The 15,376-nt window shown below is 30.9% G+C and overlaps 1 long non-coding RNA gene across 1 annotated transcript; it reads right to left on the bottom strand.

The window, feature by feature from the left end:
• Positions 1–9,662: 9,662 nt before the first annotated feature.
• LOC139498554 (uncharacterized) lies at positions 9,663–14,831 on the bottom strand. The gene is made up of 2 exons (XR_011657965.1): positions 14,672–14,831; positions 9,663–10,103 (listed from the first exon to the last, which is right to left on the bottom strand). It is a non-coding gene; the product is annotated as an uncharacterized lncRNA (long non-coding RNA).
• Between the last annotated feature and the right edge of the window lie 545 nt (positions 14,832–15,376).

The raw sequence follows: 15,376 nt of genomic DNA, 5'->3' as shown, positions 1-15,376 counted from the left end.
GGTGTATATTAAAAAGTATTCAAATTAGTCCTTCACTAGATAAGGTGTTTTTGTCTTTATTATTGTTTTATTATAATTCTAGTAATATTGACTATAAGGCGTCTAAATTATAGTATATAAATTATAATGCATTTCATTAATCAATATTACCATCCTTGGCTAACAAATATAATCTAGAAATGAAATGCAAGTACTTGTAATATATTAGACAAATGTTACAAAATCAACTTGAGTTGACTGTGAATATAAAAAGTTCAAAATGTTATCCACAATGCTTAATTTAATTTTTCCTTTCTATCCTGTTTGATATACAATTTTATTTCATTAATTAATCAATCAATTAATCTTTTGACATTATTTCTTGCTAATACAACAATATGCATAAGAATACATGTACATGTAATTCACAGATTGCTATGAGTATGAATGAGAAAAAGACATGCAGCTTTTGCAATACGCAACAGGCAACAACATTTGCACTAGACAGTTTGAAGTGTGAAGGTTAAATATTTAATAACTACTTAAAAACCTTTGTATGTTTAATTATTTTATGTTGTACATAAATGAAGTAAATCAGTAAATCATTCATGCTTAATTTTTAAGTCCATCATCAATTTTTATAGACTGCAAAAATTGTTTTGGGATAGTCGTCGGCCAAAGACAAATTAGCTTCTGAACAATAACTTTGATTAAATGAATTGATCTCCATGAAATGTTTTAAGGTTCAATACCATAAACGAAGGTTGAGTTGATTTTGTGGATGATGCTTCCATAACGGATAAGGAAATGTAAGAATTTTTCTAGTTTGAGGATAACAACTTGTGTGTAAATATTTCAATTGCTCTGATATTATAACACAATGTTTAATACCACAAGCAGCCGGTCTGCAGAATAATGGCCTATGCTATATTAATATATTTAAAAGAACTGCATGCATGCACTCATGCATGTTTGTAAGGTAGAAATTCTCCTGTTATTTAACAGATCTTTTGTATTGATACATACATGATACAAAAGGATTTAATTGTGAAATCTTACAATGACAATTTCATCCCCTATTATATGTATGATATTAGTACATGTATTAAAGTATGAAATGTTTATTTGGGAAATATATATTGTTTAATTGGAATAGGATACAAAAATATCATTGGACATACTTTGTCATTTCAAATTTTACAATTAAATCATATATCCTTATTAAACCAGATAAAAACCAACAATTTGTATAGTTTTACTTAGTCCAAATAATTATGACGTCTTAAAAGGCTATTATAATTTTTTCTTTGGTGCCTTAATTAGCCTTTTTGTCAACACAGGCTTGCTCTGTTTGATGGGATGAAAGAATGACAAACAAATAAATATTTAAGAATTGAAAACTGTCATTTATTATTAAAATGACGAAGAAGCAACACAATGAAAAACTGTAATCATACGTTTTTTGATTGAGTTAAGTCTGCCAATTGATATTTTATCGTATGTTTTTCTATGTTGTGATGTTATGCTATTGTTTCGGAAAAAGGGAGAAGGTTTGGATCCATTAAAACGTTTAATCCCGCTGCAAATGTTTGCACCTGTCCTAAGTCAGGAATCTGATGTACAGTAGTTGTCGTTTGTTTATGTAATATATACGTGTTTCTCGTTTCTCGTTTTGTTTATATAGATTAGACCGTTGGTTTTCCCGTTTGAATGGTTTTATACTAGTAATTTTGGGGCCCTTTATAGCTTGTTGTTCGGTGTGAGCCAAGGCTCCGTGTTGAAGGCCGTACTTTAACCTATAATGGTTTACTTTTTTAAATTGTTATTTGGATGGAGAGTTGTCTCATTGGCACTCACACCACATCTGCCTTTATCTATAATGAAATCAATAAATCTTATTTATAAACAACATATTATATGGTTATAATGACAAAACCTTATTGACCCATCCCATCAAAGATGGGGTTACATCCGCCCATCAGAGATGGTGTTACATTCGAATACAAACACTGACATATTGTTTAACCAAATAAAACATGAATACACAATATTCATTATTTAACAAAATTAAAATATTTCAATTTAAATTGGTTCAAACATAATGAAAAAATCCGAATTAGCTATCCAGGGAGGGATGGTGGGTATAATTTTTTAGTTCCAAAATTTTCCTGCCACTTGTAACTGCAACTGAAGCGCCTTCTGAGATCATATAACATGATCAGGGGAAGGAACAACTTGGTATTTTGCGTTTCTACCAAATAAAAACAAAGAGTTATGCCGCTTTCCATAGTACCGCCTAGTTTGCCAAAAAATCATTTTTAATAAAAATTAGCATTTTTGTCAACACAGGCTTGCTCTGTTTGATGGGATGAAAGAATGACAAACAAACAAATATTTAAGAATTGAAAACTGTCATTTATTATTAAAATGACAAAGAAGCAACACAATGAAAAACATGTATAATGAAATCAATAAATCTTATTTATAAACAACATATTATATGGTTATAATGACAAAACCTTATTGACCCATCCCATCAAAGATGGGGTTACATTCGCCACAATATTGTTACCCAAAGCCTTCCTTGTAACTATATCCCCCATCCAAGCCAGTTATAAAAAATTCTAAAAAAAACCAGAGTCCTAACTACCAAAAATAGGAAAAACAAAAAATATCAAAAAAGAAATCACAAATCTGAATAAAGCTACTTCTATCTAAGAGTATTCATTCTATAAACTAAACGATAACTATCCCATGATTATAATGTATTAACAAATTCTAATAAAAAATGATAATGGCTGCCGGAGGCCCCTGTCCCCATGGCAACCAAAGCCAAATTTATACATATATTTACATTGAAAATTCTGATTTTATTTTATCATACTTATTTTTATTATTATTCGTATATTTATTTTATTTTATTCTTTTATTTTATTTTTATTTTTTATTTTTTTTATTTTGATCCAGTTAAAAATCTTTTTTATCTGTGATAAACATTTTTGACTGCTTAGTTTAACTTCTTGAAAGATAACATCATTACCCGCATAGTTTATTACAGTGCGTAAATTTAATCAACAACTTTACGAGATTCCCTTAAAATTTTATGACAACAGGTCGACCAGAGTTCACCCCATCGTCAGCTGCAATAACAGAAGGGGATGATTCCTTACTGTTAGTTTTATAATTTCTCTGAGAAATTGGAAAATATGGCATTAAATTGCATGACCCATGATTGCAAACCTAAATACTTCATTTTATTATATGTTAAATTATCTTTGAAACTAATGTAGCAAACGATTGTATTTCTGATAAATATCTCAACTTAATTATACAAAGAACAAAATAAAACAAATCCAAAAAATAATAAAAAAACAAAAACAAAAAGGAAAATACAAAAACGAAAACAACAAAAACATAAACAAAACAATAATCATATACACTATACAAAATATTACCGTAAGTCTGTAAAAAGGATTGAAAATAAAGAGGCCCATGTCCCCATTATATTTCGTAATCACAGTTACCAACATAGATACAATTAAAAATGAGTATCAACTATACTGTCAACAAAGTTATTACACTCTTATATATAAAAAAGAAGATGTGGTAGATTGCCAATGAGACAACTATCCACAAAAGACCAAAATGACACAGACATTTACAACTATAGGTCACCGTACGGCCTTCAACAATGAGCAAAGCCCATACCGCATAGTCAGCTATAAAAGGCCCTCTTATACATGTAATGAAAATACACTTCTAGATCTAAACATGATTACCCGTTTATGGCACAGTGGCAAGAACAAGGAACCCTTCAACGTATTTCATGAAAAGAACAGCCTTGTGTCGTATCAGAGGTCCATATCCCCATGATACAACATCAAAACACATAAAACAGATTCAGATGTTAAGGACTGGTATCAGGCCCCCTTCTATTGGTGGAGTTAGAATCGTCGTTCTCGTGTTTGGATTGTTGGCAATCCCTCCTACTGTGGTCTCCACCGCAAACCTGGCAGGTGTGATCGTATCTTCAAATTCTTGCCGTGCAGCCTGATTCATTGTTGAAAGCATAACAAAACCTTTTTTGTTTAAGGGCTGGAGCCGTGAGGCTTTGTGTAAGAAAGGGCTGTTTCATGGCATTAGTTTTCCCAATAAGCCCCATAGCTAACGCCTCATTGAATAATTCCCCATTTACACTATCCCATGGTAAGTGCAAAGGGTCTACTTCCCTCCACTGCCTATATGCTTGATCATAAAAAAATGCAGCCTCAATTCCAGCTTTTTCTACCAAGTTTGCAATGATAGCCGCATATTTCATCAGCTTCGGGGATTCAGTAGGATATTTTTCAAAATGCGAAAAGCTTCATCCACTGTGCCATTGACTCAATGTTTGCCTTACTACTACTATTTTTAACAAATGTTAAACAATCATCTTTCTCTATTGGAACATACTTAACAACTCTGGATTTGGATTTCAAGAAATCCTCCAGATTAATGTATTTGTTAGACCAAATATCAGCTTTCAGTTTTGGGTCCACACCCAAAGCCAGTGGGTGTGATAAACCCTAGCCTCCTAACTCGTTTGAACATGTACCTGTGTTTGGAGTGCCCTGTAGAAGATGGTTCGCCACCTGTTGACTCGGAGATCCTTCAGTTGGTATGAAACACTGTTGACCGCATCTGCTAATCACATTGGAGCAGGACGGATGACTGCTCTCAGATGATTGTTTATCAATAATATTTGTTGAGTGGGACTGGGATGGTGTCGTCATCTCTGTTGTATTACATGTAGTGGTATCTTGCCTTGGTGGACAAATGGAATTAACACCTTGGTGTGTTGGTATCAAAGTTGGATCTGGTGAGTTTACATTCCTGCCTTGAATAACACCAGTGCTTTTGAGTATTGTAACTACTGTTTGGGTGATAATTGGAGTTGCGACCGTCAATATTCTCAGAATTTGGTCGTCATTATACGTATTTGGATCAATTGGATTGGACTGTACAGATGGATTATCAGCTGACAACTGGCCGGAATTAATATTTGGATTTGAAGAGCTTGGTACAGAATTGTCTAAAGATACACCCAGTCCCAAATCTGAACTGCCTAGGTTTTCAATAACTTCTTCAAGCCTCTGTGTGCTTTTCCGTTTACGATTACTTCTTTTTTGTTCTTTTGATGGCATTTCTGATAAAACGGTTGCTGGAAAAAGAACACAAGATATATTGAATGCATGATATAGAACTACCATATCAAAATAAGTGCCATAAGAACATTTTGAACATATTTATATCATCTGCACTTCTCTTTTATACCATATATACTCTATACCCTTAAATTCATTTAAGTGCCGTGTGCACCGATTCTTAATATTATATTTTATTAACCACAACAGAACTGACATAAGTACCATAAGCACTGCCCATCAAAGCACCATTTTACTAGAGCGTCACAATTCATCTAAATGCTATTTGCACTCAAAAATAGATACAATGAGTACTCAAACACAACAAATCTATCTATATGCCATATGGGCATGCTCCTCAACGCACCATATGTACTAGAGCCTCATAGAATTCATCTAAATGTTATATGCACCCATCATGCATACAAATATGTACTCAAGCACAATAAAACTATATAAATGCCATATGGGCATTGCTCATCAAAGCACCATATGTACTAGAGCCTCATAGATTCAGATGCGCTTGTGTTAAGTACATAAATGTATCCAAGTACACTATTTATCTCAGTGGCTCATCAAAAGAGCCTTATAAATTCATGTAGGTGCCATAACACCTGTTTAAAGTACACAATGTATCCAAATACAAAATTTAGGAAAAAATAAAATAAAAAATTAATGATATTCTATATATGTGTCATATGCACTATTCACTAATAAATATGTGAATTCTAATTACAATGATTCTTGGTGAAAAAGTCTACATGTATAATGTTACACTTATAACAAAACGCAAGAAGAAGATTTAAGCTCTGTAAATATACGCAGTTCTGTTGCCCGTATTTAATTGCCCACCTAATTTGCTATAATAAGGATTGTTAAATAAATTTCTCTTAGTTGTTTTCATGAACTCTATCAGACTGTCTGAATGACCGTTAAAATTAATGTAATATGCAGCTGTGTTTTAATTTGTTAGGATAAGTCTTAATAACTAAATCATTATACACATTTGATGCAATGACTCGTGTCGATTCTCTTGGTAGAAGTTGGCATATTGTTACTGACTAAATCTCAAATCGGGTTGTCAATGTTTGGGATAATAAAATCAGCCGTAACCCCAATTCCTCTACCGTATCTTCAGAGGCTCCTAATATATCCAAATCGTTACCACCAATGTGAACAATTAAATGTTCGGGACGATTTTTCTCTATGAAAGACAAAATAGTTTGCACATGATCTGAATTTGAAACTTTTCGGCCGCCGATCCCAAAACATTTTACCTCACAGTTCATCAAGTTGAAATTATGTAATGCAGGTCTATTATAAATAAAAGTTCCCAATCTACGAACGTGTGAACTACCAACTAAGACAATTTTCATCGTAAAATTATACAGTCTCTCTAATTACACTATGATTTTATTTTCTGGCGCTTCAGCTGACCAAAATCACTCAATGGATCTAATACAATATTCTCTGGATACTTTTTCTTGTACTCACATAGGAACCGTTCCGTGAAAAGTAATACAAGAAAAACCTTTCAATAAAATTAGACTACAATGTTCCTAGAAATCTCAAGCAGGTAGATGCAAATTACGACAAATTACGGACCTATAAATTCCAATGTCAGATAACATATTAAAGTTACCTAATCATCTACAGAATATAATCCTTTTTCTTCTCAAGTCACAATATAATCATATTATTTAAAACACAAATTACGCAGAATGTAATATAATTTTTTAGTTCCAAAATTTTCCTGCCACTTCTAACTGCAACTGAAGCGCCTTCTGATATCATATAACGTGATCAGGGGAAGGAATAACTTGGTATTTGCGTTTCTACCAAATAAGAACAAAGAGTTATGCCGCTTTTCATAGTACCGCCTAGTTTGCCAAAAAATCACTTTTAATAAAGATTAGCATTTTAAGACTCATAATTATTTGGACTAAGTTTTACTAAGTCTATGTCTATGAAAGACAAAATTTGGTTCTTTTTTTTTGCAGACATTGTCATTGAACTTAGGAGTTACTTATACAGTAGAGTTTTTTTTCTTTTCTTCTCTATCTCGCCGTTATTGTTACAAACTCCTGTACATTAATTATATTTCAATGAGAAAGACGCTAAAACTTTGTGCAAAATGCCACTCCCCCTTTTTTATTTTCTGGTAGTTATTGCTACAATGTATCCAGAAACTAGGATTATATTTAATGGTACACTAAAAGCCAGACAAAGCATCTATACAATTAAATTATCTCATAGACAATAATTCCAAACAGGTTATTTTGTTTAATGTAAACTTCATAATCATACCTGTAACTGGTAATCTAGGTTTGCAGGCGGGCGGTCGGCAACTTGGAAAACGTAAACAAAGTAGTTCGCATGTACGCACTTTCAACAGAATGGTCAAATGGCTTCAAAATATCGTTATGTTAAAATTGAACTATAAAAGTCAATATTAAAATATGTTTTGAATGTCTTTATATGCAATTAACGAAAAAATGTATGCATGCGCTGCGGATGCTTAATCTCTGCAAGATCTTGCACACGGTGAGTACGGCTGAAGGCAAGGGTGTTAAACGCAGGACTTCGGGAATGTTCGGAGAGCCGACAACCTTGCTTCGAAAGTTATATGTTGATAGTTTTCTGAATTTCGGCATTATTTTCCAATGTGTTTAGCATGCATATTCCTATAACTTCAAAAAGATTATTCCAATACAGTATTTCAATAATCCTTCTATTCATTGTGTATTTATTCTGTTTCAAGAAATTAAAATCTCGACTGAGATCATGAGTTTAATTTGTTATTTTCTTTAACTGTCATTTTACGTCAGAACGTTATATATATATGATGATAATTTAATGTTGAATTTCGGCATTATTTCCAATGTTTTACCATGTATATTTCTGTTACTACAAAAAGATAATTCCAATAGTACAGAATTTGAATAATCCTTCTCTTCATTGTGTACTTATTCTGTTTCATCACAACAACAGTAAATTCTAGACACAAGACGGCCGGAATAACAAATCTATTTAGAAATGTATACAATCGATTTTATATATTTTTAACTTGTTTGAAATCTGTTATTGTAGTTTCTGCAGGATAAATTAAAATAACTTCAAAGCATTTTTATGTTTCCATTCGATTCGTCTAATCAGGTTTTCATTGTCTAAATATATTGCTGCATCTGTCGGAAATTAAATTTACATAAATTAATTACATGTGTGAAAATCATGCAAACTATAGGCTTGTGTTACAAAAACCTTTGTCTCAACAGAGGAAACAATCTTCAAACACGTTTTTATTAAAAAAGTACAAATATTTTCCTATTGTTACTCATTTTCGATTTAGAATCAAGGTCCGGAAATTAAAAGCTTTTCTGTTAGTCATGTTAACCATGAATCATATTAAAAGACAAAACAATCTTGTTTATTCCACACTGGCTTAATTTATCTATAAAGGAGGTGGAGATCGCAGCTATTAAGTTGACCCCGCCGCATTTTTGTGACTTTCCCAAACTCTTGTTTGTGTGTGTGTGTGTGTTGGTTTTTTTTAATTTTGATTTATTTATACATGTGTATGTTTATGAGTTTATTTTGTCTTTCAATTTGCTAAACTAGTATACATTTCTTATTTGGCCAGCTAAAGACAGCATCCGGGTGTAGAATTTTCTTGCTGCGCTTTAGACCTATGAGAAAATTTGTGTTGTTCTCTGTTCGTTGCTCGTACGGTTTTTTGTCTGTTCTATTTCATTACAATTTATTAAATTTCAAAGATATCATGAAATTTTTCATAAAAGCAAAACGATGTAATTACTATTTTGAGGCCACAGAAAGAATCACCGAGAAAAAGTATAAAAAACCAAACTGAAGAAAACAAGTAGTACATTGTGTGCTTGTACACAAATGCATAACAATATAACATATAAAACCAGGTTTATCGCACTTCGAAAAGTTCTTGTATAAAGCTAGGAATATCTGACAGCTGAGTGTTTCATTTGCTATTGTCAGGTTTCGTGTTTTCTGGACTTTCCTCTTTTTGATTTACCTTAGAGTTTGGTGTTTTTGTTAAAACACTTTTTAATAATCAACAGTTGTATAATTGATTACTTATTCGTAGGATATAATATTTTGTCTTCAAATTTAAATAATATGATAATCCCTACCGTTTTACATTTATACTATGGAATAACATTGTTATCGTGTTAACTTTATTTTATATACTTTTCGCGAACTATCATCATATTAAGCATAATCATAAAATATGTAATATAGTTTTTAGATGATCTTAGGAAGGAACTTTTTTTTATATCCCCTGCATTTTATCAGCAACAACATATGACTATCTTAAATCAAGTTCTTAGACATATCAGGACACATCTTATCATACGTTCATTGTCATGGCCCTTGGTCTTTCATTTTTATATTTTCAACATTGAGGGGCTAGTCGCATGTTATCAACCTAATAATTTTTCAAACATATCTAATGTCCCATTCAAAACTAAAAAAACATCTCATTTATTATTTGTTAATACATATCTGCTCTCTTACAAAATTGTTGTGTTCACACATATATCCAACTTATCTTTTAAACTAGTATTGCTTATTTTCATATAGTACGACTGATATGAGGACATGGAGAGTTCAACAATAAACATAACTTGGTCACGAAAAAGGTTCAAATCTTTACAACAATTGATCCTCTATGTTTTGTAAAAACCGGCACATTAGGATACGACATTGAGACTAAAGACGTATCAAACAAGTAGCAATCGTCACTTCCGGTTGTGTAATCAATATAAGTGCAGTCATCATAAAACTCCACAATGCATTTTTTAACACAATCATAGAATCCGGTCACTTTCCAATTGGCGATATAGTTAGTTGTCAGGTAATACACTAATGTCTGTCCATAAACTGCTTTTACACGTCTTTTCTGAAGTGCTGAAAAATTGAAAAAGCTTTATAAGAACAAATATCTCAAAGATAAACAATTTTTAGAATTTGAATTATGAACTAAAACATTTATCTATTTAGTGCAAAATTGGTTGAGAAAAAAGTGTATCAATTATTTTTGTTAGATATTTCATTTTAATTCATATTTTGAAAATTAAGGGTCAATTAATATGTGGAGAGTCAAAGCTTAGAGTGTATTTATAAAACATAAATAATGAAGAAAAGATACACTTAAAGTATACTTAGAACGAAACAAGAAGGTGAAGATAGTTTGACTATAATAATCTCAAGTTTCCAAAACACAGTATTTACACCCGGTGTTCAATTTTATGCATATGTTCGAATTTTTAGTGGCTACAAGACAATTTGTTCTAAGTCTGCATACGTGTACAATTTATTCAAAAGCAACCCACGGATTTGATAATATGCCCAACCAATCAAACTGAATAACACTATGTGTACACGATGTTCGATGTTCGTGTACAAACGAATGATGTTTTGATCAATTCAAAAAAGTTGCTGCCGTAATTGATGTTCAAATGAAAGCGTAATAGAAATACAAACCAAAAACTGATTATCCTATGATATATGCATACTATTGAAATAAAATAAAATATAACATTTAATGAGCTATCTACTTTGAATTTGATATATTCATTATGCAAATTTCAGATATATGACGTTCAACTGATTTCACGTAGAATGATACCTTTTTCATATAACTACATAATTTTAAATCAATTCGAAATGGAAGCAAATGACGATCACATTTTAGAAAGAATCGATGAAAAGAACATTTAATTCTTAAAAATATGTTTTAGTCATATGGAAATAAAAAAAGATATTGATTGTTATATCTATTAACAATGTAGTCCATTTTTTAAAGGAGAGCATATAAAATGAATTCATGTAAACTGTTTCATTCACAAGATAACATTTAAAAATATGACTAATACCTTACAGACTAAAGAATGTTAAAAACAAATAGAGGGAAATTGTGTATATTTTGTATATTTTGATAATTGAATATATTATGATTGTTCACCTTGACTGCAATATTTGTTAATTTGCATGTTTATTATAACGCTTTGCATCAACGGACATAAAGTAGTAGAATAGTTTGTATCTGTATGCACACAAAAAAAACCCACAAAAATAACCCCAGCAAACCTAGAAATTCATCGGAATAACTTCTGTACCTGACCTGAAGTGAAACATGTTTAAAGAGTTTCAATTTTTCAAAAACTGTCACAGATAAAGGCAACAGTAGTATACCGATGTTCACAACTCATAAATGGATAAAAACAAACACAAAAATAATGCCGGTCACAAATAAAAACCGTGGGAAACGCATTAAATATAAGAGGAGAACGACAACACATTAAAATGTAACACACACAGAAACGAACTATGCATTAGACAAAATCCGATGAGAATAACAAGTATAACATCAAAACTAAATACAATTTGGGATAGAAAAGTACCGTGACACGTTACAGTTTATAATAATGAGAATTCACACTCTAATATAAGAGGAAACAAACGACACAAAACAAACACAACGTTAAAATGTAACACACACAGAAACGAACATAAAATAACACAGAATCTCTGGATTATTTATTAGTTTATTTTCATTAGAAATTCTTTTTACCCGAACATTATATTATGTAAATTTTGAAATTAATTCTTTTCTCTAAGGATTTTTCTAATTTTTGCATCATCAAACATAACCACAGTATCAGATGCACTATTTTTATGTCAAGTCAATATATTAACTACAAGAGCACTATTATACTTTGTGTTTTGAGATGCATCATTACAGAAGCAAAGGTATAATTGTTAAGTACAATAGAGGGAATATTTACATAACACTATAGAAAATTCAAATGAATTGTTCTACTAAATTTAGATACAAATACCTTTATGTTTATGATCACGCAAATCAATAATGGAATAATCATCTAAGACAATACCAGAAACATCCGCTTTGTGTTCCAAATTTCATTTAATGACAGGATGTCTATGGAGAATTCTTTATTGCTGATTACTTCATGAGAGGAATTGCGTAATCATAGCTTTAACACTTTGTCAGACAAACACAAAAGTGTACCTACTCAGAAGCGCCCATGCATCATTTCATATCCATGATATACGTAAAAAGCGATACGTTACTCATAAGCTACCATTTAACAAAGGTTGTATTCATTGACTTCTCTATATTGGTGTTTGTATAGATTTTCAATCAGCTTATCAGCTTTCGAGTCTCTTGGTCTCGGAATTTATATAGCTAACTTCAAATGCATAACTCTTGACCTTTTACTTATCTATTTTGATTTAAATCAAGTGTTTCACTTTGCCTGTTGTTTTAATTTGTTTTATAGAACATAATAAGCATGTAAGATATGTAGGTAATATTAAAAGGGACATTATAATATTGTCACAACACTTTACGCACATTAGGCACTCTTACCCTATACATGACGATTTCAACAAATCAGCTACTTTTATTTAGTAGAATGAGCTGCTATACTTGTTGGTCTGTATACACTTAGTTTTAACCTCGAAAAGAGTCGGGACAAAATACCTTTTAAAAACACTGCCTTAATGCAGTTAAGTGATTCTATTAAATCAAAATGCATACACGTGGAAGTGATGTTGATGTCAATGACAGCAATTCAAGATATAACACTTCCTAAAATATGTATGAACAAATTATCTGCAAAAAGGTTGGAAAAAAGTATTAACAAAGATACATGTACCAACTCCAAGGTAAGTTCAAAATGGGGAAGTCCAAAATAACTGACAAAAACAAACGCTATCAATCAACAAAACATCATGGCCCAGTTTTACGAAGCTGTCTTATGACTTAGACATGTCTTAGGATGGTCTTACGACATATCTTAGTCCTAAATAGTTTTCACAAAGTGATCCTAAATTAGAACAAGTTTGTCATATAGTTAGGACAACACGAGAGGTGTCTTATGATGGTTTTATGATAGTCATACGTTTATTTATATAAATTGCACTTATTTGTTTTTATATTAATTTTGCAATTTATCTTATTATTATCTAATTATCTATTCTCCTTTTCCTGTGTATAGATTGGCTGATTATTATGATTTGTCAAAAAATAATCATTCGATGTAATGATATCAAGAATGCACGATTTTAACCTTTAACCTTTTATAACCTATACAGTGGAAATTGATTACAACTCACTTGTACCAAAATGTCATCATTTTATATTGTTTTTTTTCTTAATTTTGTATTAAAGATTTCATATATATATATATATATAGGTGTATTATTTATATATATTGGTGTATTATTTATAGATAATTCATATATAAATTACATTTTTTATGTTTTATATTAATTTTGCAAATCATTTCATTATATTAATTAATACGTTTAGTATAATTTATGGTAAATACATACTACATTTACAGGATTTATTCAGTAAATCAATGTTTATATTTGAAAATTGAAAGAACTTGTGACAGGTTTAGGATGTCTTAGCTAAGATCATCATAAGACAGATTCGAGACCAGGTCTGAGATATGTCCAAGGATAGTCAAAAGAGGATCGTAAGACATGTCCTAAGATATATCTTATGATATGTCCTATGATAGCTTCGTGAAACCGACCCCATAATCATGTTCGCAACTTTGCATAGACATTGTCCGAGGAAAAATTATAACTTCAAGATGATTTTATAGCTAGCTAAGCCGCCAACGTGTTTGAAAGGTCTTTAAAGTTCAATTATAGTTAAAAAAAGTTAACATAAATGAGAAATATATGCTTACTGTCCAGGTCTTCTCTCTGTATGCCATGTATGCTATATTTCATTTTTGCCTGAAACTTATTTATAAATCAAGAACAGGGAATCTTAAATAGAATTGATTATTATTAATAACTGGTTTGACAGTTGTCGTCCATTCGTTTTTGATGTGTTTTGTCATTTGATTTTGCAATGTGATTAGGGACTTTCCGATTGAATTCTCCTCGGAGTTCAATATTTTTGTAAATTTACCTTTTTATGATACATTTTACAACTGTGAATTTTATTTATTTTTGCCTATCGTTAGGATGTCTTTACTAAGAGTAAATTTAGAAAAACTAGATTTTTTTTAAACACAACTCAATATTTATAACCCTGTTAACTACTTTTAAGAAAAGACGTAGCATGATTGCCAATGAAACAACTCTGAACCAGAGACCAAATGACACAGAGATTTACAATTTTAGGTCACCGTACGGCCTTCAACAATGAGCAAAGCCCATACCATATAGTCAGCTATTTAAGGCCCCGAAATGACAATGTAAAACAATTCAAACGAGAAAGCTAACGGCCTAATTTATGTACAAACAATAAACGAAAAACAAATATGTAACAAAAAAAACGACATCCAATTAATTACAGGGTCCTGACTTAGGACAGTTCTAGATTTATTTACATTCTTCATAAAATGTAAAAAAAAAAAAAAACATACTTTAAATTCTATTAAAAAAAAACAATTCACAATAATAAAAATAAACAAGATTAGACTTACCTGAATTTACATGCGACGAAATTGTCAAAGTAAGGAAAATTAAGAAAACTTTTCTCTTCATAAGGCAGAACATCATGTCCTTCAAATACATGAAAATTAAAACTATTACGAATCGATTAACCTAATTGCATATGTCATTATGTCCGTTCTAGTAACATTCATTCCGTCGTGTTAATCCTTATATTATATTCTAAATAAAGATTGAAGGCAACGAAATTGATCCAAAAAACTTACATGCAATACATGAATACAGTATGCAATTAAATACTCACATTCAACGATAAATAAGCAAGGTTAAAAAGTACAACAAAGATATCTCTAAATCATAACTGTTTTAACACAAATGCTTTACTTCTAATTTTCCTTCGTCAAAAATTTCGCAGGTTAATGTGTTAATGTAATTTTCGACCAAAACTTCTGATTTGGGTTTCAACAGTATTTAATCAGGGGATAAGTTTTATCATTTTATGTAGATACGAATTCGTTTCATATTAAAGTATTTCGAACAACATTCATTACGGTTATAACTATTTGAACTTGTGTATCAACGTCATTAATGCATGTGGTACATTTAAAAATGCAGAACAGTTAAAAAGTATTTTTTTAATCTCAAATAACATTTTTTATATCAAACATTACTATGTTGTTGGAAGTACGCTTTCAAGAATTCAGAAAAAAAATAGTTTTGTTTTATATTAGCTGAAA

The sequence above is a fragment of the Mytilus edulis genome, chromosome 12, assembly GCF_963676685.1.
Source record: "Mytilus edulis chromosome 12, xbMytEdul2.2, whole genome shotgun sequence".
Lineage (NCBI taxonomy): Eukaryota > Metazoa > Mollusca > Bivalvia > Mytilida > Mytilidae > Mytilus > Mytilus edulis.
Note: the sequence above shows the minus strand (reverse complement) of the source record. Positions and strands in the feature narration are given on the sequence as shown.